Source organism: Culex quinquefasciatus, chromosome 2, assembly GCF_015732765.1.
Source record: "Culex quinquefasciatus strain JHB chromosome 2, VPISU_Cqui_1.0_pri_paternal, whole genome shotgun sequence".
In the NCBI taxonomy this organism is placed as follows: domain Eukaryota; kingdom Metazoa; phylum Arthropoda; class Insecta; order Diptera; family Culicidae; genus Culex; species Culex quinquefasciatus.
Window position 1 is genome coordinate 102,312,262 of NC_051862.1, and position 23,969 is coordinate 102,336,230.

A 23,969-nucleotide genomic window follows, 5' to 3' on the forward strand; every position below is an offset into this window, starting at 1 on the left:
GTATCAAAATTCATGGTTTTTGATACTGGTGATGAAAATGGCCATTTTGGCAGGATTGGCCACACCCGGAGTGGCCATTGCCCTGAGGGAAGGTTCTACCGGGAGGACATTAACGGAATTATACAAATTGGGGCAATATGGGTATCAAAATTCATGGTTTTTGATACTGGTAATTAAAATGGCCATTTTGGCAGGATTGGCTACACCCGGAGTGGCCATTGCCCTGAGGGAAGTTTCTACCTGGAGGACATTAACGGAATTATACAAATTGGGGCAATATGGGTATCAAAATTCATGGTTTTTGATACTGGTAATAAAAATTTGGAAATGCCAATTTTGGCAGGATTGGCCACACCCGGAGTGGCCATTGCCCTGAGGGAAGGTTCTACCGGGAGGACATTTACGGAACCATACAAATTTGGGCAATGTGGGTATCAAAATTCATGGTTTTTGATACTGGTAATAAAAATTTGAAAATGCCAATTTTGGCAGGATTGGCCACACCCGGAGTGGCCATTGCCCTGAGGGAAGGTTCTACCGGGAGGACATTTACGGAACCATACAAATTTGGGCAATATGGGTATCAAAATTCATGATTTTTGATACTGGTAATGAAAATGGCCATTTTGGCAGGATTGGCCACACCCGGAGTGGCCATTGCCCTGCGGAAGGTTCTACCGGGAGGACATTTACGGAACCATACAAATTTGGGCAATATGGGTATCAAAATTCATGGTTTTTGATATTAGTGATGAAAATGACCATTTTGGCAGGATTGGCCACACCCGGAGTGGCCATTGCCCTGAGGGAAGGTTCTACCGGGAGGACATTTACGGAACCATACAAATTTGGGCAATGTGGGTATCAAAATTCATGGTTTTTGATACTGGTAATAAAAATTTGAAAATGCCAATTTTGGCAGGATTGGCCACACCCGGAGTGGCCATTGCCCTGAGGTAAGGTTCTACCGGGAGGACATTTACGGAACCATACAAATTTGGGCAATATGGGTATCAAAATTCATGGTTTTTGATATTGGTGATGAAAATGACCATTTTGGCAGGATTGGCCACACCCGGAGTGGCCATTGCCCTGCGGAAGGTTCTACCGGGAGGACATTTACGGAACCATAGAAATTTGGGCAATATGGGTATCAAAATTCATGGTTTTTGATATTGGTGATGAAAATGACCATTTTGGCAGGATTGGCCACACCCGGAGTGGCCATTGCCCTGAGGGAAGGTTCTACCGGGAGGACATTTACGGAACCATACAAATTTGGGCAATGTGGGTATCAAAATTCATGGTTTTTGATACTGGTAATAAAAATTTGAAAATGCCAATTTTGGCAGGATTGGCCACACCCGGAGTGGCCATTGCCCTGAGGTAAGGTTCTACCGGGAGGACATTTACGGAACCATACAAATTTGGGCAATATGGGTATCAAAATTCATGGTTTTTGGTATTGGTGATGAAAATGACCATTTTGGCAGGATTGGCCACACCCGGAGTGGCCATTGCCCTGCGGAAGGTTCTACCGGGAGGACATTTACGGAACCATACAAATTTGGGCAATATGGGTATCAAAATTCATGGTTTTTGATATTGGTGATGAAAATGACCATTTTGGCAGGATTGGCCACACCCGGAGTGGCCATTGCCCTGAGGGAAGGTTCTACCGGGAGGACATTAACGGAATTATACAAATTGGGGCAATATGGGTATCAAAATTCATGGTTTTTGATACTGGTAATAAAAATTTGGAAATGCCAATTTTGGCAGGATTGGCCACACCCGGAGTGGCCATTGCCCTGAGGGAAGGTTCTACCGGGAGGACATTTACGGAACCATACAAATTTGGGCAATGTGGGTATCAAAATTCATGGTTTTTGATACTGGTAATAAAAATTTGAAAATGCCAATTTTGGCAGGATTGGCCACACCCGGAGTGGCCATTGCCCTGAGGTAAGGTTCTACCGGGAGGACATTTACGGAACCATACAAATTTGGGCAATATGGGTATCAAATTCATGGTTTTTGATATTGGTGATGAAAATGACCATTTTGGCAGGATTGGCCACACCCGGAGTGGCCATTGCCCTGCGGAAGGTTCTACCGGGAGGACATTTACGGAACCATACAAATTTGGGCAATATGGGTATCAAAATTCATGGTTTTTGATACTGTTGATGAAAATGGCCATTTTGGCAGGATTGGCCACACCCGGAATAGCCATTACCCTGAGGGAAGGTTCTACCATGATTTTTGATACTGGTAATGAAAATGGCCATTTTGGCAGGATTGGCCACACCCGGAGTGGCCATTGCCCTGCGGAAGGTTCTACCGGGAGGACATTTACGGAACCATACAAATTTGGGCAATATGGGTATCAAAATTCACGGTTTTTGATATTGGTGATGAAAATGACCATTTTGGCAGGATTGGCCAAACCCGGAGTGGCCATTGCCCTGAGGGAAGGTTCTACCGGGAGGACATTAACGGAATTATACAAATTGGGGCAATATGGGTATCAAAATTCATGGTTTTTGATACTGGTAATAAAAATTTGGAAATGCCAATTTTGGCAGGATTGGCCACACCCGGAGTGGCCATTGCCCTGAGGGAAGGTTCTACCGGGAGGACATTTACGGAACCATACAAATTTGGGCAATGTGGGTATCAAAATTCATGGTTTTTGATACTGGTAATAAAAATTTGAAAATGCCAATTTTGGCAGGATTGGCCAAACCATGAATTTTGATACCCATATTGCCCCAATTTGTAACCTGTCAGGTTACCTGGTGTGTAATCTGCCAAAATTGGCATTTTCAAATTTTTATTACCAGTATCAAAAACCATGAATTTTGATACCCGAAAACGAAACTAAACGAAACTATTGGCACTACGCCCCCCGGGGCATGGCCTTCCTCTAACGTGGGATTTCTGCTCCAGCGCCTCTGACGAGACAGGAGACGGCTGCCGATTGGCCACACCCGGAGTGGCCATTGCCCTGAGGGAAGGTTCTACCGGGAGGACATTTACGGAACCATACAAATTTGGGCAACGTGGGTCTCGTGGCGCAGGGGTAGCGGCTTCGGCTGCCGATCCCGATGATGCTATGAGACGCGGGTTCGATTCCCGCCTTATCCACTGAGCTTCTATCGGATGGTGAAGTAAAACGTCGGTCCCGGTTTCTCCTGTCTCGTCAGAGGCGCTGGAGCAGAAATCCCACGTTAGAGGAAGGCCATGCCCCGGGGGGCGTAGTGCCAATAGTTTCGTTTAGTTTCGTTTTCGGGTATCAAAATTCATGGTTTTTGATACTGGTAATAAAAATTTGAAAATGCCAATTTTGGCAGGATTGGCCACACCCGGAGTGGCCATTGCCCTGAGGGAAGGTTCTACCGGGAGGACATTAACGGAATTATACAAATTGGGGCAATATGGGTATCAAAATTCATGGTTTTTGATACTAGTAATGAAAATGGCCATTTTGGCAGGATTGGACACACCTGGAGTGGCCATTGCCCTGAGGGAAGGTTCTACCGGGAGGACATCAACAGAATTATACAAATTGGGGCAATATGGGTATCAAAATTCATGGTTTTTGATACTGATAATGAAAATGGCCATTTTGGCAGGATTGGACACACCTGGAGTGGAACGGAACGGAACCATACAAATTTGGGCAATATGGGTATCAAAATTCATGGTTTTTGATACTGGTGATGAAAATGGCAATTTTGGCAGGATTGGTTTTCGGGTAGCCGTCTCAACAATCTCCATTAGAACAGAATTCCTCCCAAGTTGGTGCACAACCTGTGTCTTTCAATGTGTGCATGTGTGTGTGTTTGTGTGTGAGCAATAAAATTACCACCGTCGATCCGTCTCTGACGGATTTTCAGTCATAACTAAAATTGTTCAGAGGATATCTGTTAGATTATATAGTTCGCATGAAATGTGGCAACAGTGGTACAACATTCTCGCGTGACAGTTCCAAGAAAGCAGGAGACGAGGCAAAATTTGCGCCATGTTGCCGCATTTCATGCAAACTGTATAAGCTAACAGATAGCCTCTGAACAATTTAGTTTTGACTGAAAATCCGTCAGAGACGGATCGACGGTGGTAATTTGCACACATGGAAAGCCACAGTTTGTGCACCAACTTGGGAGGAATTCTGTTCTAACAAAAATTGTTAGAACGGTCACTCGAAAACCAGAGTGATTTGGGGCAATGGAGTTGGGACCAAACTGGTAGGATATTGGCCACACCCGGAGTGGCCATTGCCCTGGGGAAGGTTCTCCTTTATCGAACCATTTGACTTGAGGCAATATGGGTATCGAAATTCATGGTTTTTGATACTGGACATGACATTTTGCAAATGGCATCAAATTCATAACATTTTAATTATAACATTAAACTAAGTTAAGTTGCTATTTCATTTCATTTTATTACAAGAGATTGAACGCTCGCTAAATTAAAGCTGACTTAATGGCCCAGCTCACACAGGTCATCCTTCAATGACCAAAGTATTGGCCGATCACTTCGTAGCTGGGGAACCACGGAAATAAGGGGCGCGAGTTGGACAATGTTGCCGAAAGTTTGCATGAAGTGGGACACGACCTGCAAGTTGGGCTGCCTTTTCAGGGCCACTGCTTTCGATGCTCATTTTCCACCGTCCATACCGCGCAATCGTCAATCCTGATCGGCGTATTGGTGCACTCCTGGGACGTTCAGAAAACGAATTCTCCACCGGTATCTGCATCAATTCCAGGCAGTACATCAGGCCACGAATCTCAAGTGGCAGAGAGATGGATGTATCGTTGCTGAATTCTACTTCCGGTAACGGAGACTAGGGGGATTGTCGGTGTTAACCGTTTACACGACTAGCGACATTGGCGAATCTCCCAGTGGTGGCTCAGGTTTCAGCTCGAGGGCAGCGAAATCGAATTGCATTCGTGTTGGCTCGTTCTCTCCGGCTAACCCCCTACTATGTTCAACACCCGGTCGGCGTCCTCTTCATCTTCAGTTGCCTTGGCCAAGTCGTTGCCATGCTCGCCAATTCAAACATCCATGTAGTGCATCTTGTTTTCGTCGCTGTCGGGTAGCGAGGTTGAATTCTATTTGTTGGGACCGCTCGGGGTAGGATTCTTGACCTGCGGAAAATGTGGAACTTCAACTGCTTCTACCGCAGGCGGTGAATCTGGCCATTTCGATTGAAGAAGTGTTAATCCGGTGACCTCACCAAAGACAAATGCTTATTCCTCGGCTTGTAGGAAGCTAGAAAAATGTAAAAAAATGTTAGTTAAAAACGATTGTTTTTGAACAACACCTTCAACCAACCTTCCTCACTAATAACCGCCTATAATCGTCGCCTTTCGTTTCCTCGGACGGAACATCCATTTAATAAAAGAAGCTTGATCACTGGATCACGCTCCACCCGGCGGCCGGGTTCCGGAGAGGTCAGGCCCGCTCGATAATGGTGTTTGAGCACTGCTGGATGTCGAACATGCGCCCGTTGCCCCGGAGTGGGTGCGACGGAAACGGCTATCGATGCTGCCAGTTTGTTTGCACCTCCGTTTAATGGGATAACGGATTCCGGAACTAGAACGACGCTTGAAATTGCCGACGTCTACAGCACACTACGAGAGCAACGTGTTTGCGTCCTTGTCCAACTCGACTTTCGTAGACTGCGTTGGAACATTTTCCGAACTAAATGTTTGAAGAACTGGATCAGCCATCAGATGGACCACTAACAGGCATGTGGCCCTAATCAACTCCTGGTTTGCGTAATCCGGAACAGATTAATCAATTTTGAATGACACAGCAGGCAATTAAATCCTTTTCAGTTGTGTTGCGAATAAGTGTGGAATTGTAAATAACTAAGCCTTTAAGCGCTTGATAATGACGTATTGTCTACACTGAGAAACAATATTACACATATTTCAATTCATTTTCGCTGGTGAACCAAGTACGTTCTCGAAATCTAGAGCTGTGAAATGATATATTAGAAATCACCTTGGAAATCACCCATAAAATCAATTGTCTTTACTTACTTTGATTTTCCGGTCAATTGATATATAACAAGCAAATGTTCCCAAACTGGTTCCCGAGAAAATTTGTCTGCCAAGGATTAAGATTCAGCATCAACAAAACTACAGATAGGGCGACACTTTTTGGGAATCTTAAAAGGCCATTTTCATTACCAGTAAAAACCATGAATTTTGATACCCATATTGCCCAAGTCGTATGGTTCGATAAATGTCCCGGTAGAACCTTCCTCAGGGCAATGGCCACTCTGGGTGTGGCCAATCCTGCCAAAATGGCAATTTTATTACCAGTATCAAAACCATGAATTTTGATACCCATATTGCCTCGTGGTTCGATAAATGTCCCCGGTAGAACCTTCCTCAGGGCAATGGCCACTCCGGGTGTGGCCAATCCTGCCAAAATGGCAATTTTATTACCAGTATCAAAACCATGAATTTTGATACCCATATTGCCCAAATTGTATGGTTCCGTAAATGTCCTTCCCCGCAGTAATGGCCACTGGTGTGGCCAATCCCCAAATGGCAATTTTATTACCAGTATCAAAACCATGAATTTTACCATATTGCCAAGTCGTATGGTTCGATAAATGTTCCCGGTAGAACCTTCCTCAGGGCAATGGCCACCGGTGGGGCCAATATCCTACCATTTTGTCCCAACTCCATTGCCCCAAATCATTCTGGTTTGCGGGTAGCCGTCCTAACAATCTTCATTAGAACAGAATTCCTCCCAAGTTGGTGCACAACCTGTGTCTTTCAATGTGTGCATGTGTGTGTGTTTGTGTGTGAGCAATAAAATTACCACCGTCGATCCGTCTCTGACGGATTTTCAGTCAAAACTAAATTGTTCAGAGGCTATCTGTTAGCTTATATAGTTCGCATGAAATGTGGCAACATGGCGCAAATTTTGCCTTGTCTCCTGCTTTCATGGAACTGTCACGCGAGAATGTTGCACCACTGTTGCCATATTTCATGCGAACTATTTAAGCTAACAGATAGCCTCTGAACAATTTAGTTTTGACTGAAAATCCGTCAGAGACGGATCGACGGTGGTAATTTTATTGCTCACACACAAACACACACACATGCACACATTGAAAGACACAGGTTGTGCACCAACTTGGGAGGAATTCTGTTCTAATGAAGATTGTTAGGACGGCTACCCGCAAACCAGAATGATTTGGGGCAATGGAGTTGGGACCAAAATGGTAGGATATTGGCCACACCCGGAGTGGCCATTGCCCTGAGGGAAGGTTCTACCGGGAACATTTATCGAACCATACGACTTGGGGCAATATGGTATCAAAATTCATGGTTTTTGATACTGGTAATAAAAATTGCCATTTTGGCAGGATTGGCCACACCCGGAGTGGCCATTACCCTGCGGAAGGTTCTACCGGGAGGACATTTACGGAACCATACAAATTTGGGCAATATGGGTATCAAAATTCATGGTTTTTGATACTGGTAATAAAAATTGCCATTTTGGCAGGATTGGCCACATCCGGAGTGGCCATTGCCCTGAGGGAAGGTTCTACCGGGGACATTTATCGAACCATACGACTTGAGGCAATATGGGTATCAAAATTCATGGTTTTTGATACTGGTAATAAAAATTGCCATTTTGGCAGGATTGGCCACACCCGGAGTGGCCATTGCCCTGAGGGAAGGTTCTACCGGGGACATTTATCGAACCATACGACTTGGGGCAATATGGGTTAAAAATTCATGGTTTTTGATACTGGTAATGAAAATGGCCTTTTAACAGGATTCCCAAAAAAGTGTCCACGTGGTTTATGGATGGTCCCTATCTGTAGTTTTGTTGATGCTGAATCTTAATCCTTGGCAGACAAATTTTCTCGGGAACCAGTTTGGGACATTTGCTTGTTATATATCAATTGACCGGAAAATCAAAGTAAGTAAAGAAACAATTGATTTTATGGGTGATTTCCAAGGTGATTTCTAATATATCATTTCACAGCTCCCTAGATTTCGCTCTCAGAACGTACTTGGTTCACCACGACTCGCAAGCGTGTAAAACTGAATTGAAATATGTGTAATATTGTTTCTCAGTGTAGACAATACGTCATTATCCAAGCGCTTAAAAAGGCTTAGTTATTTACAATTCCACACTTATTCGCCAACAACCACAACTGAAAAGGATATAAAAATTTGCCTGCTGTGTCTCGTTCATCAAATTGATTAATCTGTTCCGGATTACGCAAACCAGGAGTTGATTCGGGCCACATGCCTGTTAGTGGTCCATCTGATGGCTGATCCAGTTCTTCAAACATTTAGTTCGGAAAATGTTCCAACGCAGTCTACGAAAGCCGAGTTGGACAAGGACGTAAACACGTTGCTCTCGTAGTGTGCTGTAGGGACGTCGAGCACTCTCCGGCCAATTTCCAAGCGTCGTTCTAGTTCCGGAATCCGTTATCCCATTAAACGGAGGTGAGAAACAAACTGGCAGCAACGGATGGCAAGCGATCATCGATAGCCGTTTCCGTCGCACCCACTCCGGGGGCAACGGGCGCATGTTCGACATCCAGCAGTGCTCAAACACCATTATCGAGCGGGCCTGACCTCTCCGGAACCCGGCCGCCAGGTGCGGAGCGTGATCCAGCCGCTCGGGGATTCTGGAGAAAGCTTCTTTTATTAGGATATTGGTCACACCCGGAGTGGCCATTGCCCTGAGGGAAGGTTCTACCGGGGACATTTATCGAACCATACGACTTGAGGCAATATGGGTATCAAAATTCATGGTTTTTGATACTGGTAATGAAAATGGCCATTTTGGCAGGATTGGCCACACCCGGAGTGGCCACTGCCCTGCGGAAGGTTCTACCGGGAGGACATTTACGGAACCATACAAATTTGGGCAATATGGGTATCAAAATTCATGGTTTTTGATACTGGTAATAAAAATTGCCATTTTGGCAGGATTGGCCACACCCGGAGTGGCCATTGCCCTGCGGAAGTTTCTACCGGGAGGACATTTACGGAACCATACAAATTTGGGCAATATGGGTATCAAAATTCATGGTTTTTGATACTGATAATAAAAATTGCCATTTTGGCAGGATTGGCCACACCCGGAGTGGCTATTGCCCTGAGGGAAGGTTCTACCGGGGACATTTATCGAACCATACGACTTGGGGCAATATGGGTATCAAAATTCATGGTTTTTGATACTGGTAATGAAAATGGCCATTTTGGCAGGATTGGCCACACCCGGAGTGGCCATTGCCCTGGGGAAGGTTATCCCGGGAGGACATTTACGGAACCATACAAATTGGGACATTATGGGTATAAAAATTCATTTTCCGAACAATACTTGTTTTGGCAATATTTTCGATTTTTGGTAACTTATTTCCACAGAGGTGCCAATGATTGAAAACATTAAATTAGAATTAATTATTAATGATTAAATAAATTGGCAAAGAATTAAAAAATACAAATAAAAATAGATTATTTTTAGAGTTTTGTACAAAGTTCTTTGTCATATTGGTCATGTAGAACATAACCACCTGCACCTTTTTTTACTAAAACTCAATTTTCCAAAATACGTATTTTTTGATTTTCGAGATTTTTTTTATATGTTTTAGGGGACAAAAATCCGCAACTTTTGAGCCATAGAGAAACATGGTCAAAAATCTGCCGCCGAGTTATGAATTTTTTGAAAAAATAGTGATTTTTGGAAAAAAAATTAAGTTTCATGCAAAAACAAGTTTGACATTACTTTTTAATGCAAAATTGAATTTGCAATCGAAAAGTACTTTACAGATCTTTTTATAAAGGGCTTCGTTTTCAAGATATAGCCACCGAAAGTTAGATTTTAACGAAATACAGTTTTTCAATTTTTAAAAATAGTGACCATGAGTGATCATTTCTAAAAATATTTTTTTTGAAAAGTTCAGAAAATTTGCTATAAAATTGTCTATGAGACATTGAAGATTGGACATCGTATTGCTGAGATAGAGCCGCTTTAAAAAAAAGATACACGAAAATTGAAGTTTTTTAATATCACCAAAAAACACACCATTTTCTAATGACGATATATCAGCAACTAATGGTCTGATTTTCAATGTTAATACATGAAACATTCGTGAAATTTTCTGATTTTTTCGAAAAAAATATTTTGAAAATTTTTAAATCAAGACTAGCATTTTAAATGGGCGTAATATTCAATATTGCATTAAAAAGTAATGTCAAACTTGTTTTTGCATGAAACTCCGATTTTTTCCAAAAATCACTATTTTTTTCAAAAATTCATAACTCGGCGGCAGATTTTTTGACCATGTTTCTCTATGGCTCAAAAGTTGCGGATTTTTGTCCCCTAAAACATATCAAAAAACCTCGAAAATCAAAAAATACGTATTTTGGGAAATTGAGTTTTAGTGAAAAAAAAGTTGATAAAAAAATCTGCAAATTTTTTTTTCCGTGTACCTATTTTTTTCTCAAAAGTCCTCAACAATACCTACAACTTTGCCGAAGACACCAAATTGATCAGAAAATTCACTCAAAAGTTACAGCTGTTTGAATATTTACTTACCATTTTTGTATGGACAGCTGCCAAAATTGTATGGAGACTTGTATGGGTGAACCAATGACACAAAATAGCATATTTGGTCATAGGGAAGGCCCCTACAAAGTTTGAGCCAAATAAAAAAATACAAATAAAATCCATTTCCGGTTTTGGTAGAGAATTGCTCAGTTTCGTCCTACATCAAGAAGATTGGCTACAACCCGGCCACCGTCGCTATCTTGCCTATCTCCGGATGGCACGGAGATAACATGCTGGAACCGTCCACCAAGATGCACTTGTTTCAAGCAAAGGCCATCAAGCGCCAGAGGGCTGACGGCAAGTGCTCCACGGACCCCACCGACATGCCCCTACATCTGCCCCCGGGAACGGAAACCGGTGTGAACAAGCCTGGTATCGCCATCGTCTTCGCCCCGGTCATCCTGACCGCTGAAGTCAAGTCTGTCGAAATGCACGAAAAAGCCCTGCTGGGGGCCGTGCCCAGAGACAACGCCAAAAATGTGTCCGTCAAGGAACTGCGTCGTGGATACGTCGCCGAACTCACCACCCCGGTCAGATCTACAACGGATACAGCCCAGTGCTGGATTGCCACACCGCTCACATTGCTTGCGAGTTCAGCGGGATCAAGGAGAAGGTCTTTCGTCATTCCAGCAAGTTGAGATGGGCAGCAGGAGGTTTGAGCGGTTCTAAAAGCCAGCGAAGTGCCAGCACACCGAAATCGTAGTCGTCACAAAAAATTCTAAGAAGAGTCGCTGTATCATCCGGTTGCATCCCTTCTAAAACTCGGAGAAGAAAATCGTCGTGGGACTGGAGGGGGACAACTGAAGCAGTTGCTCCGATCTTTTCTTATTTTTACCAGAGACTAAGCGAATTATGCGTTTTTTATTGTGTGTTTGTATTTACTTATTTATTTTGCTCCAAAATCATACCTAGACCCCCGGCAGAGTGATGACATGAATCTGAGTGGTACCCTTCTGCACCTTGGCCTCGATGGCCTTCTTCTCACCCACGGTGGTGGCGACCTTCTTTGTGGCGTGCTTCTTTGTGGCAGCCTATGTTGCTCCAGCAGTTCAACTTCTTCTTGTGGACAGCAGCTCCAGTGTCACCAGTGGCTTCTTTTTCAGCACCTTGCTGACAATCTCCAGGTTACGTTTCTTCTCGCCCGGCAGCGTGATTGGGCGCGCTTTTGCTTCACGCCGATTACGCGTTCCTTCGTTGGTCAGCTTCTCCTGGAACTCTCCGACCGACGCCGTCGACGCCTTGGCGACGTTGGCAGCAGTCACCAGCTGTCACCCAGGCGATTTTGATCTTGGCTTACCTGTCAATGCGCAAATATCGTTTCGTCCTTGTTGGGTTTCGAATTCTAGGGCACCTCAACCACCCAATCCGTCTCTTTTTCAGCCTTGAACCGCTGGTAGCTGTAAGTGGGAACCGATTTGTCCAACACCTCGTCGTACCTTCTTGATGCAGGCTCGCTACTTGATACCCTTTGTTTTACCGATTTTTATTTCAATTTTGTAAGCGGCTTCGGCGCAGGGATTTCGGACACGGGGTAGAACTGTCTCCGAACATGCATCTTTGCGACAAAGGCTTCCTCTTCCCGTTCCGTTAGGAGTTCCCAGACGGCATTGATCAACAGTTGTTTCGTCGGCAAGGGAATGATGGAACGAGAGGAATCACAAATCCGCATATATAATTTCAAGATTGTTCAGGTGTAAACCAAAAACGCGATCAAAATTTAAAGAGGACGAATAAGGCTCTTAACTGCTTATTTAATCGTCGGTGTACAGGACAACGCACTATTTAATAATTTCCTGGCGTACATTTAATTTTGCAGTCCAAAACTAGTTATTGAATTGAAAAAATGAAATTATTTTTCAAATTTTTTTTTGTGTGCACCGATTACCAAGATTGTTTACTTTTTACTCTTTGGTCTGACAGTCTTGGTCTGACAGATTTTATCTGACAGCTTTATCATGGATTTTGGTCTGGTCTGGTCATGTCTACACACATCCCCACAGACATTTGCTCAAAAATTATTCTGAGTCGATAGGTATACGTGAAGGTATACCTATGAGGCGTATTTAAGAAGTTCAATTTTCGAGTGATTTTATAGCCTTTCCTCAGTGAGGAAGGCAAAAATGTGACAGCCTGACAGCTTTTGTATGAAAAATTACCTCCTTTTAGCAGAATCTTCAGGCAAGTTTTGTAGCAGCAATGGTTGTATATCTTCTGCATCAGATTGTAGGTATGTAGACTGTTTATCCCCATCTCTTTCACTTTCATGGCACTCACATTGGCATTCTTCAGGCTTTACATAACTGTATAATACTCCTTCGGTAACATTTTTGTCACCGGTGGAAACAGTTTGAGAAACTGTCGCAACTTGTTTAGGTTGAGATCGTTTCTCAGGAATATTCTCAAAGTCAATCCATTTGGGTGTATTCATTTTTCGTGGTGGTAGAGGAGGAGGCTCTCCTTCTGTGTTTAATGGTTTTGTTGTCGATACGCCATTGTCACTGCAAGTTTGTCCACAATTACTATTGAATTGCTCGGCAAATTCAAACCAATTTTTAACAGATGAAAGTGATGATTTACGCGGTGATCTGTTTTTGGGTGGTCTCTCCAAAATTGCATCGTGTTTTTTTGGTAAGCTTATTCTAAGCTTTTCATTTCGAGAAAAAACACCATCAGTATCATCGTTTGATTGTTTGATACCACAATAATTATCTAATGATGAAGGATATATTGGAGTTGTGGATCGAGGTCTCTCTAGGGGGCATGTTTTCATTTCCATTGAAGCACGCTCCTTCATGGGTATTAGCTTTACTCCTATTGCACGTTCCTCTGGCAGCGTTGTAGGTATGTAGGGCAATTCATCCTCGAAAGATTCCTGCAGTACTAATCCTGCACTTTCATGATCTTCTACTGTCATCATGCTAGTATGAACTCTGTCATTGGTAAAAGTTGAATCAATTTCAGAATCTTTTTCGCTTTCCGATGAAATACCACGTTCATCATTGGATAATATTGATTTTCTATTGTGTATTATGAGTGCATTGCTTGATTCTGGATCTTGATTAGTAGAATGATTTTTGTCTCGCGATTCGCCTTTTTCTTCATCAAATCTTGCACTGCATTCATGTTTATACCCTTCGCTATTTTCCTGCGATTGAATACTTAAAATTTCTTCTGGATTCTCTATATAACGCGAATGTCGATAACAATCCAATGATTTATCTGGTGTTGGTATTTTCTCTTTTAAGCTTCGTCTCTTAACAACATCTTTTTTATTTCCCACATTTGCTGACGAAGACGAAGTTTGTTCTGTTTTATTGGTATCTAGTTGAATATTGGTATCAGTTGCGGGCTCAGATAGTTGACTACACTGACTTTCGGTTTTAGATATACTAAATTGTGTAGAGAAAACTTGTTCCTGGCTTCCGGATCCCATTTTCATTGAAAATAACAATTGTTTCTTTTCTTTAGTTGACATTTCGGAAATTTTAGGAGAGGATATCATACCATGACTGGAGTCTTTTTCGGCGGATTTGGGATGGATTTCCACGTTACCGGCATCAGCTGGGAGTGATGCATTTGGAACTTTTCTTATTGAAGTATTATTTCGAGACACTGCAGCGGAAATAATTGTATCCTGGCTATCTTGGGAGCTATTGCGCTGCACTTCCATGCTCCAAATGCTTACGCGTTCTTTATCTTCTGTAGGAGACTTCAAAGGAATTGTAATACTACCATCAGGATTTTCGATGCGATAACACTTTAATGGTGGCATTGGTTTAGGCCTATTGTGGTAAATGACGGTACAGTTGTTTTTCAATTTTTCAGATCTAGCCGATGGAGACACTTCATCAGATACTGGCTGTATTGATTGAGGATTTAATATGGACTTTAATTCGTTGAGTGCTGGTTTGAATTGTTTTTCTTCTGGTGGCGTATGCAATGGAATATGAATGCTCTTTCCGTCCAAAGGTGCTTCGTAGTACTTTAAATGCGGCCTATTTGGGTTGATTTCTTCATCATTGGAAATAGATGTCGTATTGCATCGCGGGTGTGAATCAATTGGCGATGGGGATTTTGACTTGGATATATTTTTCTTCGGCTTAAAAATATCCAATACCGATTTTTGTTTGCTTGGTGTTGTATTAATGGACACAGGATCACGCTCCTTACTTTTACTACGGGATCGCTCACTATATTCGTTCATAGAGTTTGTGCCACTTTTTTTTCTTATATGAGAAACTCTAGGTGAGTCTGGGCTAGCAGCATCTTTGAGTTTGAAAATTGAGCAGAAGGAACTTTTTCTCGAAAAATTAGTATTTGATGGTGATGGAGACCGACTTACATTATCGCGTAAGGATTTTGTTTGATAACTTTGCTTATAGTTAATTTTACCAGTGTTTCTTTTATCTAGATTTAATGTATTCGGCTTTTTCTGATCATCTTCCAGGATTCTTTCATTGTCAGCAATTCCGTTATCGCTGTAACAATGATCAGGTTTCAATTTAATTCTTATATACTCTGTTCCACTTGGCATCAATCCTACGATAGGTTTACTTAAATCGGTCGGTGGAATATATCGCTTGTTAGATATACTTCTACTAGTTTGTGGTGGGTTAATAATGTCTTCTTTAGGAAATGTATTCGCATTACTGTCCGATTTACGCCTTCTGATATCTGATTCCCGTGAGAATTCTTCCGTATTTCTGCCAGCATACAATGGGTCAATGTTTACACCTTCAGCAAGTACAGCTTCAGTAGGATCTCTCTTTCTCGACAGAATTACTTGTTCAAGCGTTTTTACTGTTGATGGTTCAATACTGCTCAGCATGCTACCATCAGTGATATCTGGTATTGGTTTGGGACCACAGAATGATGTTTCTAGCAGCATACGGTGCGGAGATGGCGATCGGGAAATGCCTGATACACCAGATAACACTGACAACTTACTATTAGCCGATCCTTGACTTCCAACACTAGATATACGACTAGTTCGTCCGGAGATGCATAAAAATGCTGCAACTTCCGAGCATGCAGAATCCTTCCGACGATGTAGCAAAAATTGTTGTTGTTCTTCCATTTTGAATAAGTTTGGTGAAAATCTCTGTAAACATACAATTGAATGTATATATAAAAAAGATTTGAATGCTCAACTTGCTTTTACCGAAACAGTAGGTTTCTCTTTTTCCTTCTCGGTCCTCCCTTTTTCGATTTCCATAAATTGTAACTCCTCGGTTGAACTACGAAGATCTATTGCCCCTTCTTCTCTATATCCAAGAACACCAGAATCTTGCAGTGTGCCAGTTCCGACCTAATATTCAAAGGCAAAGTTCACATTAGTTGGGAAGGGAAAGATAATTGAAAAAAATATTAACGATTGAAGTGAAGATTAAACTAAAAATAAACCTTTTCTGTGTGGCACCTAATTCAGTACCGTGAATTAGGGCGAATCGGGACTACAGTAACAACAGAACAACAGTTTTAATGCATTTGGAAGTAGATGAACTGTAATAGTCTGAACACCACTGCATTCCCAACATACCCATTCACACTTAATTTCCATTTTTATTACCATGCCCGGACCTCGCACAACAAGACCAGGTTTTGTCTTTCAAAACACAAACCCTGCCTGGCTGTAGAGCCCACACACAGTTAGAACCACTTGGCGCAAGCATAATTGCTGATGCTTGCGTATAGCCTTTTCGAACCATATTTTGGTTCATCGACAATTAGCCGGGACGCTGACTCCTGCTGAGCCAGCGCAAGGGTTCAACCCAGTACAAGCCAACTCCAGAAGTCTATACTGTAGCACGTAAGTGTCACCACTCAAATTACATGTGATGCAACAAATTTGACTAGTATAAATACCCGAGTTCAAATAAACAAAATGAGTCTTTTCGGCTGGAACATCAAGGCGACTTGTCTACTTTATTTCGAGCTCCGAGCTGGTTACTGCTCCTCGCAGTCTACCACACCTTGGATAGCTCTTAATGCAAAGAAAGTCCCTGCAGGTTTCCCCGCGGTTCTTACGCGGTAGTGCCGAACGTTTTTTTGAGATATTATAGAACAAATTTTATAGTTTTAGATCCACTCTGCCCGAAACCACAAAATTGTTTAACAACCATGCTTAAAACCCTTGTTAAAACTGCTGTCCCAGTTCGTCCCATTCGTCCTGATTACACCGACCAACCAAATTTCTGCGCAGACTCAACTCGAGGGGAAGCATAAAGTTTGGGGTCCCCAGAATCACTTGCATTTTGATTTTTTCAAAGATAGTGTGTCAGGGCCAAATTCACCTCGAGTTGAATCTGAGCAGTCATTTTTGTATTTTTTTGTAGGTCAGTTAAAAGAGAGAGAAATTGAAGAAAGCGATAACGAACGACGGTCGCAACTTCCAAAACTTCGGGTCTAAAACGTGCGGCGCATGAGATGGGATGGCACAATGGAGCATTTCCATTCGAGCAGTTTTTGCTTTTTTCTACAATGTATTTCTTATGGAGCGAACTGTCAAAAGCTGCTCGACTGCGGGTGCTCCATTGTTTTGTAATGTTGGTTCCACTGCGTGATTTGACATTTCGGACGTGCACCATTCGTAACGCCATCTTCGCTTAAAAATCTGGATAGATGAATACTTTTACATGACAATCTTGCAGATAGGGCTTTCTAAAAAAGTAGATAGGGCTTTCTAAAAAAGTATGTCAGACAAATTGTTTTACCTGTTCAAATACATTTTCTGGGCTGCTGTCTCTGCTGTCATGATGCGACGAATGAGACGAAGCTCTGCTTATGTCGATTCGAGGGGTTGATGGTGTAAGGGCACTGGTGCAGGAAGATTGCATTTTTGGTGATACACACTCTTTTGTATTATACCACCGGGATCTTTGAGTTTGGTTTTGAGAATCCATCTGTAACTTTTAATTAGTTTAAGTTTTTTTTTCGATTTCTTTTAAGTACAATTAAATATTGTGTTTTTACTCAAGCATGAAAGCGTTAAAAGTTTAATCCAATATATAACAATGCATCAAAACGTGCGAAAAAAATAAATTTACAACGACTCGATTTGTAGGTTATAATGGTCTTCCTTGCAAACATAGACCTAGCGCAGTTAGATTTCACTGTCGATTTTGTTTTAAAAAAGGTGCAGGTGGTTCTGTTACACATGACCAGTATGACAAAGAACTTAGCAGAAAAGCTTTTAAAACTAAGCCATTTTGTTGAATTATGCGTCAGATAAAATCAAAACATTATTGGATTTATATATTCGCTAAATATCTCTTAATGCTCCGTATCAAAAACCATGATATCTGTATGGTTCGATGTTTTTCCCCTAATCGGAACAATCGTGAGGTAGCGGCTTCTCCAGATTGTGGCCACCTTTTTCGAAATGGCCAGTATTGATAACCATGAGTTGTTATACCCATTTTGCCAAAACTTGTTGGTTCAGTAAATGTCTCCCCGGTAAAACTTTCCTTTAGGGCAACGGCCACTCCAGGTTGTGGCCAATACTGTCAAAATGGCCATTTTCATTACCAGTATTGAAAACCCAAAATCGTATGGTTCAGTAAATGTCCACCCGGAACAACCTCCCTGAGGGCACCGGCCACTCCAAGTTGTGGTCAATACTGTCAAAATGTCCATTTTCATTACCAGTATTGAAAACCATGAATTTTTATACCCATATTGCCCAAAATCGTATTGTTTTTTTAAATGTCCACCCGGGACAACCTCCCTGAGGGCACCGGTCACTCCAAGTTGTGGCCAATACCATCGAAATGGTTATATTCATTACCAGTATTGAAAACCATAAATTTTTATATCCATATTGCTCAAAATCGTATGGTTCGGTAAATGTCCACCCGGGACAACCTCCCTGAGGGCACTGGCCAATCCAGATTGTGGCCAATACTGTCATAATGGCCATTTTCATTACCAGTATCAAAATCCAAGAAGTTTGATACCCATATTGCCCAGTCTCGTATGGCCTTCATCAAAACACCCCTGAGGGATCTGGCCACTCTGGGTCTGGTGGCCAGAATATTCTGGTGGCTCCCAATAAATCCGGTTGACCTGCCTCCGCTTGGGCTGCTCCTTGCTCCAGGCCAGCTGCTTTTCAGCCAACTGCTTCTGGACCACCAGGCCGTCTGCTTCCAGGTTCAGGTTGTTGTTTACTCCTCAGTGTCCAACGATAGAATGATTTTCCAGGGTTGACCGAGCGGGGTTATATTGGCTCAGAATGGTGACGGATGCCCCGCCCGTTTGCGTCGGTTATCCCATTCCTACGTCATTCGCTTTCTGTTGCACTGGTGGGGATGGGAAGTCGTAAAGGCAGCATTTTTGCCAATTTTGTTCATTCCATCGTCATCGTTCGAACCAACAACATCGTAGCAGCAGCAGCAGCAGCGGAAAAAAACAACGACTGAAGGAAAATGAGAGCGAGCTCCGAGAAGAATAAACACGCTAGCGTCAGCGTGTATGTGAAATTGGTGCCAAATTGACGTCGAAGGAGAAAAACAAGGCCTACTTGGATGGACGCTCGAGAAGATGGCCACAAGAATCAACTTCTGCTGCAATTTAACAAAATGGCGATTTTCAGGGCCAACGAAAAATTCACGAAAGAGTTATTGTTTCAAATCATTCATGCATTGCTTTTGGTGCATTTTTTAAAGCTTATGGCGCTTGGCGTATAAATTAATGTTAATATTTTCCCCCAAATTTTCATCAAAGTAAAACCCCAGGAAAGGATCATTTCCGTAAAGGATTTGATTGGCTGCCAGAAATCCATGGCCAACGTGAGTGTTCCTGATTGACAGCACACAAAAAACCATAAAAAAGTCTTTTTAAGTCATACGAAATGTCACGAAAGAGTTTTTCTTTTCAAATTAAAAAAATACATTTCGCCTCTTTTGCGCAATTCAATAAATAATTTATTTTCACAGCGGACATTTTCTCCATGAGCAACAGACCACCATTTTGTTTTGTGTGTTGCTCTTGCAAAGCAAAAATACCCATACTGCCAAAACTCGTTGGTTCCGTAAATGTCTCCCGGGAGAACCTTCCTTAGGGGACTGGCCACCACTTTAAAAATTTCCATTATCATTTCCAGTATTAAAAACCATGAGTTTTGATACCCATATTGTCCACAATCGTATGGTTCGGTAAACGTCCACCCGGGACAACCTTCCTGAGAGCACCGGCCAGATTGTGGGCCATGGGCCAATGGCCATTTTAATTACCAGTACCAAAAACCAAGACGTTTGATACTCATATTGCCCAAAATCGTATGGTTCGGTAAATGTCCTCCTGGGAGAACCTCCCTGAGGGAACCGGCCACTCCAGGTTGTGGCCAATACTGTCAAAATGGCCATTTTCATCACCAGTATCAAAATCTAAGAAGTTTGATACCCATAATGTCCAGTCTTGTATGGCCTTCCATCGGAACACCCCAGAGGGTTCTGGCCACTCCGGGTCTTGTGGCCAGAATATTCCGGCTGGCCTGCCTCCGCTTGGGCTGCTCCTTGCCTGCTGCTTTTCGGCCAACTGCTTCTGGGCCTCCAGGCCATCTGCTTCCAGGTCCAGGTTGTTGTTCACTCCTCGGCGTCTAGCGATAGAATGATTTCCCTGGGTTGATCGAGCGGGGTTTATATTGGCTCAAAATGGTGACGGATGCCCCGCCTCTTTGCGCTGGTTATCCCAAACCTCATCATTCGATTTTTGTTGCAACTGTGTGGAAAATTCCACGCAAAAGTGCCTTGTTGCGTTGCGGACCCCTTCCCCAGTACCAAGCATGCAACATTTTCGTAACGCGCGTCATTTTTCGTTTTTCTGGATTGACACCTCACCAGAATAGAGCCCTTAGGACAAAGTACTTTGTCAAAAACTTCATCGAACCTGCGACGCTTTTTTTAGATTTTGATACTCGTGATGAAAATGGCCATTTTGACAGTATTGGCCACAATCTGGAGTGGCCGGTGTCCTCAGGGAGGTTGTCCATGGTGGACATTTACCGAACCATGTGATTTTGGGCAAATTTTGGGTAATATGGGTATCTAAATTCATGGTTTTCAATACTGGTAATAAAAATGGCCATTTTGACAGTATTAGCCACAACCTGGAGTGTCCGGTGCCCTCAGGGAGGTTCTTCCGGGAGGACATTTACCGAACCATACCATTTTGGGCAATATGGGTATCAAACCGGGTCCGGTGGCGCAGTGGTTAGCGTGGTAGCCTCTCACCCCAGTAGAGGGTGACGATTCTCGAGATTTTCAATTTCCCGGGAATCGAGAGTTGAACTTGGCAATTTCCCGGGAATTCCCGGGACCCGGGAGTTTTTTTTTACTACGCTAACAGTGTCAAAAATTTAAAATGAAAAGTAATAAATTTGTTTCTTTTAAATGAATTCAGTTACTGTTAATTCATACTAATTCTATGAAACGTTAATTTAAACAGCCTTATTGTTTTAAGGAACTCGAGGAACTATATAAAACTTTTGATTATTTTTTTCTGAATCTGCAAAAACAAAATCGTTTCTTGAGTTTTTTAAGACTCAAAATTGTAGTTTAAAATATTTACGAATCTTAATTCGCACTGAGTGATTGTGAAACTTGTTATTAGATTTTTGTAAAAAAAATAACTAAAATAGCTTATATATAATTTCGCACTATCGGGAATTTTGAAATATGATAAACAACGACTCAAAACAACAAATTAAATTGTTTTTTTTTTTTTATTTTTTAGTTCAACATTAAATATTCATTGAAAAAATATTTACAGTTATCAGGAAAACCCAAATGCTCACAAAAAAATAGATTGGATTGCTATGCTCAAGAGAAGATATGGAAATTGAACTTAACTTGAAAAAGCTTTTCCCTTTTACAAATAATTAGAAAAAATAATATTTGAAAATAAAACATTTGATTTCATACTTGGGGTGTAACTGCTAAATAATTTTTAAGGTAAATTTTTGGGTCCACCTTTTTTTGGCTTCTCTAAATAGAAGTTTTTGGAATTTCTGACAAGTTAAAATTTACACTTTCTGAATAAGAAGATTAGAGAAACATTGGTTTATTCGAACTTAAACATCAAACATTGGACATTCAATGTTCATCACAATTTTGAATTTTTTTTTCTGATTAGTTTACATAATTTTGCTTTGATATTTATAAGTTTTAATTTCCCGGGAGTCTCGACCGAATTTCCCGGGAATCGAGAGGTCCAAAAATGGTCAATTTCCCGGGAATTTTTTCCCGGGAATTCCCGCTCGTCACCCTCTACACCCCAGTATGGCCTGGGTTCAATCCCAGACGGACCCGGTGGCATTTTTCGAGACGAGATTTGCCTGATCACGCCTTCTATCGGATGGGGAAGTAAAATGTCGGTCCATTAGCGTAAAAGAGGTTTTGAGTGACTCACCGCACATAACCTTCGGACGCCAAAAAATGAGCAGAAATTTGCAACAGAGACCACAAAAGACTCGGGGGTCGTTAAAGTGGATTGCTTTGAGTATCAAACTTCTTGGTTTTTCGTACTGGTAACGAAAATTGCCATTTTGACAGTATTGGCCACAACCTAGAGTGGCCGGTTCCCTCAGGGAGGTTCTCCCGGGAGGACATTTACCGAACTATACGATGTTGGGCAATATGGGTATCAAACTTCTTGGTTTTTGGTACTGGTAATTAAAGTGGCCATTTTGACAGTATTGCCCACAATCTGGCCGGTGCCCTCAGGGAGGTTGTCCCGGGTGGACATTTACCGAACCATGCCATTTTGGGCAATATGGGTATCAAAACTCATGGTTTTTAATACTGGAAATGATAATGGAAATTTTGAAAGTGGTGGCCAGTCCTCTAAGGAAGGTTCTGCTGGGAGACATTTACGGAACCAACGACCCAGTCAAATCAATCCGAATTCTGAAACGGAATCTAATTAGAATCGTATACAAATTCCGTTTCAAACGCAACAACCGGTTCGAACACGGAACCGGTTGTTGCGTTTGAAACGGAATTTGTATCCGATTCTAATCAGATTCCGTTTCAGAATTCGGATTGAGTTAACTGGGGAGTTTTGGCAATATAGGTATTTTTGCTTTGCAAGAGCAACACTCAAAACAAAATGGTGGTCTGCTGTTCTTGGAGAAAATGTCTGCTGTGAAAATAAATTATTTATTGAATTGCGCAAAAGAGGCGAAATGGATTTTTTTAATTTGAAAAGAAAAACTCTTTCGTGACATTTCGTAAGACTTGAAAAAGACTTTTTTATGGTTTTTTGTGTGGTGTCAACCCGGAGCACTCACGTTGGCCATGGATTTCTGGCAGCCACTCAAATCCTTCACGGAAATGATCCTTTCCTAGGGTTTTATTATGATGAAAATTTGGGGGGAAATATTAAAATTAATTAATACGCCAAGCGTCATAAGCTTTAAAAAATGCACCAAAAGCAATGCATAAATGATTTGAAACAATAACTCTTTCGTGAATTTTTCGTTGGCCCTGAAAAGCGCCATTTTGTTAAATTGCAGCAGAAGTTAATTCTTGTGGCCATCTGCTCGAGCATCCATTCAAGTAGGCCTTGTTTTTCTCCTTCGACGTCATTTTGGCAGCAATTTCAAGCACACGCTAGCGCTAACGTGTTTCTTCTTCTCGGAGCTCGTTCTTGATTTCCTTCAGCCGTTGTTTTTTTCCGCTGCTGCTGCTGCTGCTACGATGTTGTTGGTTCGAACGATGACGATGGAATGGACAAAATTGGCAAAAATGCTGCCTTTACGACTTCCCATCCCTACCAGTGCAATAAAAAGCGAATGACGTAGGAATGGGATAACCGGCGCAAACGGGCGGGGCATCCGTCACCATTCTGAGCCAATATAACCCCGCTCGGTCAACCCTGGGAAATCATTCTATCGTTGGACGCTGAGGAGTAAACAACAACCTGAACCTGGAAGCAGACGGCCTAGAGGCCCAGAAGCAGTTGGCCGAAAAGCAGCTGGTCTGGAGCAAGGAGCAGCCCAAGCGGAGGCAGGCCAATCGGATTTATTGAGAGCCACCAGAATATTCTGGCCACCAGACCCAGAGTGGCCAGATCCCTCAGGGGTGTTTTGATGAAAGGCCATACGAGACTGGGCAATATGGGTATCAAACTTCTTGCCATTATGACAGTATTGGCCACAAGCTGGAGTGGCCGGTGCCCTCAGGGAGGTCGTCCCGGGTGGACATTTACCGAACCATACAATTTTGGGGAATATGGGTATCAAAATTTATGGTTTTCAATACTGGTAATGAAAATGGCCATTTTGACAGTATTGGCCACAACCTGGAGTGGCCGGTGCCCTCAGGGAGGTTGTCCCGGGTGGTCATTTAACGAACCATACGATT

General features: G+C 42.3%; 2 pseudogenes; one reads left to right on the forward strand and one right to left on the reverse strand.

Moving 5' to 3' along the window:
* The first annotated feature begins 10,732 nt into the window (after positions 1 to 10,732).
* On the forward strand, positions 10,733 to 11,311 carry LOC6041831 (annotated as a pseudogene).
* Positions 10,740 to 12,463, reverse strand: LOC119767128 (annotated as a pseudogene).
* Between the last annotated feature and the right edge of the window lie 11,506 nt (positions 12,464 to 23,969).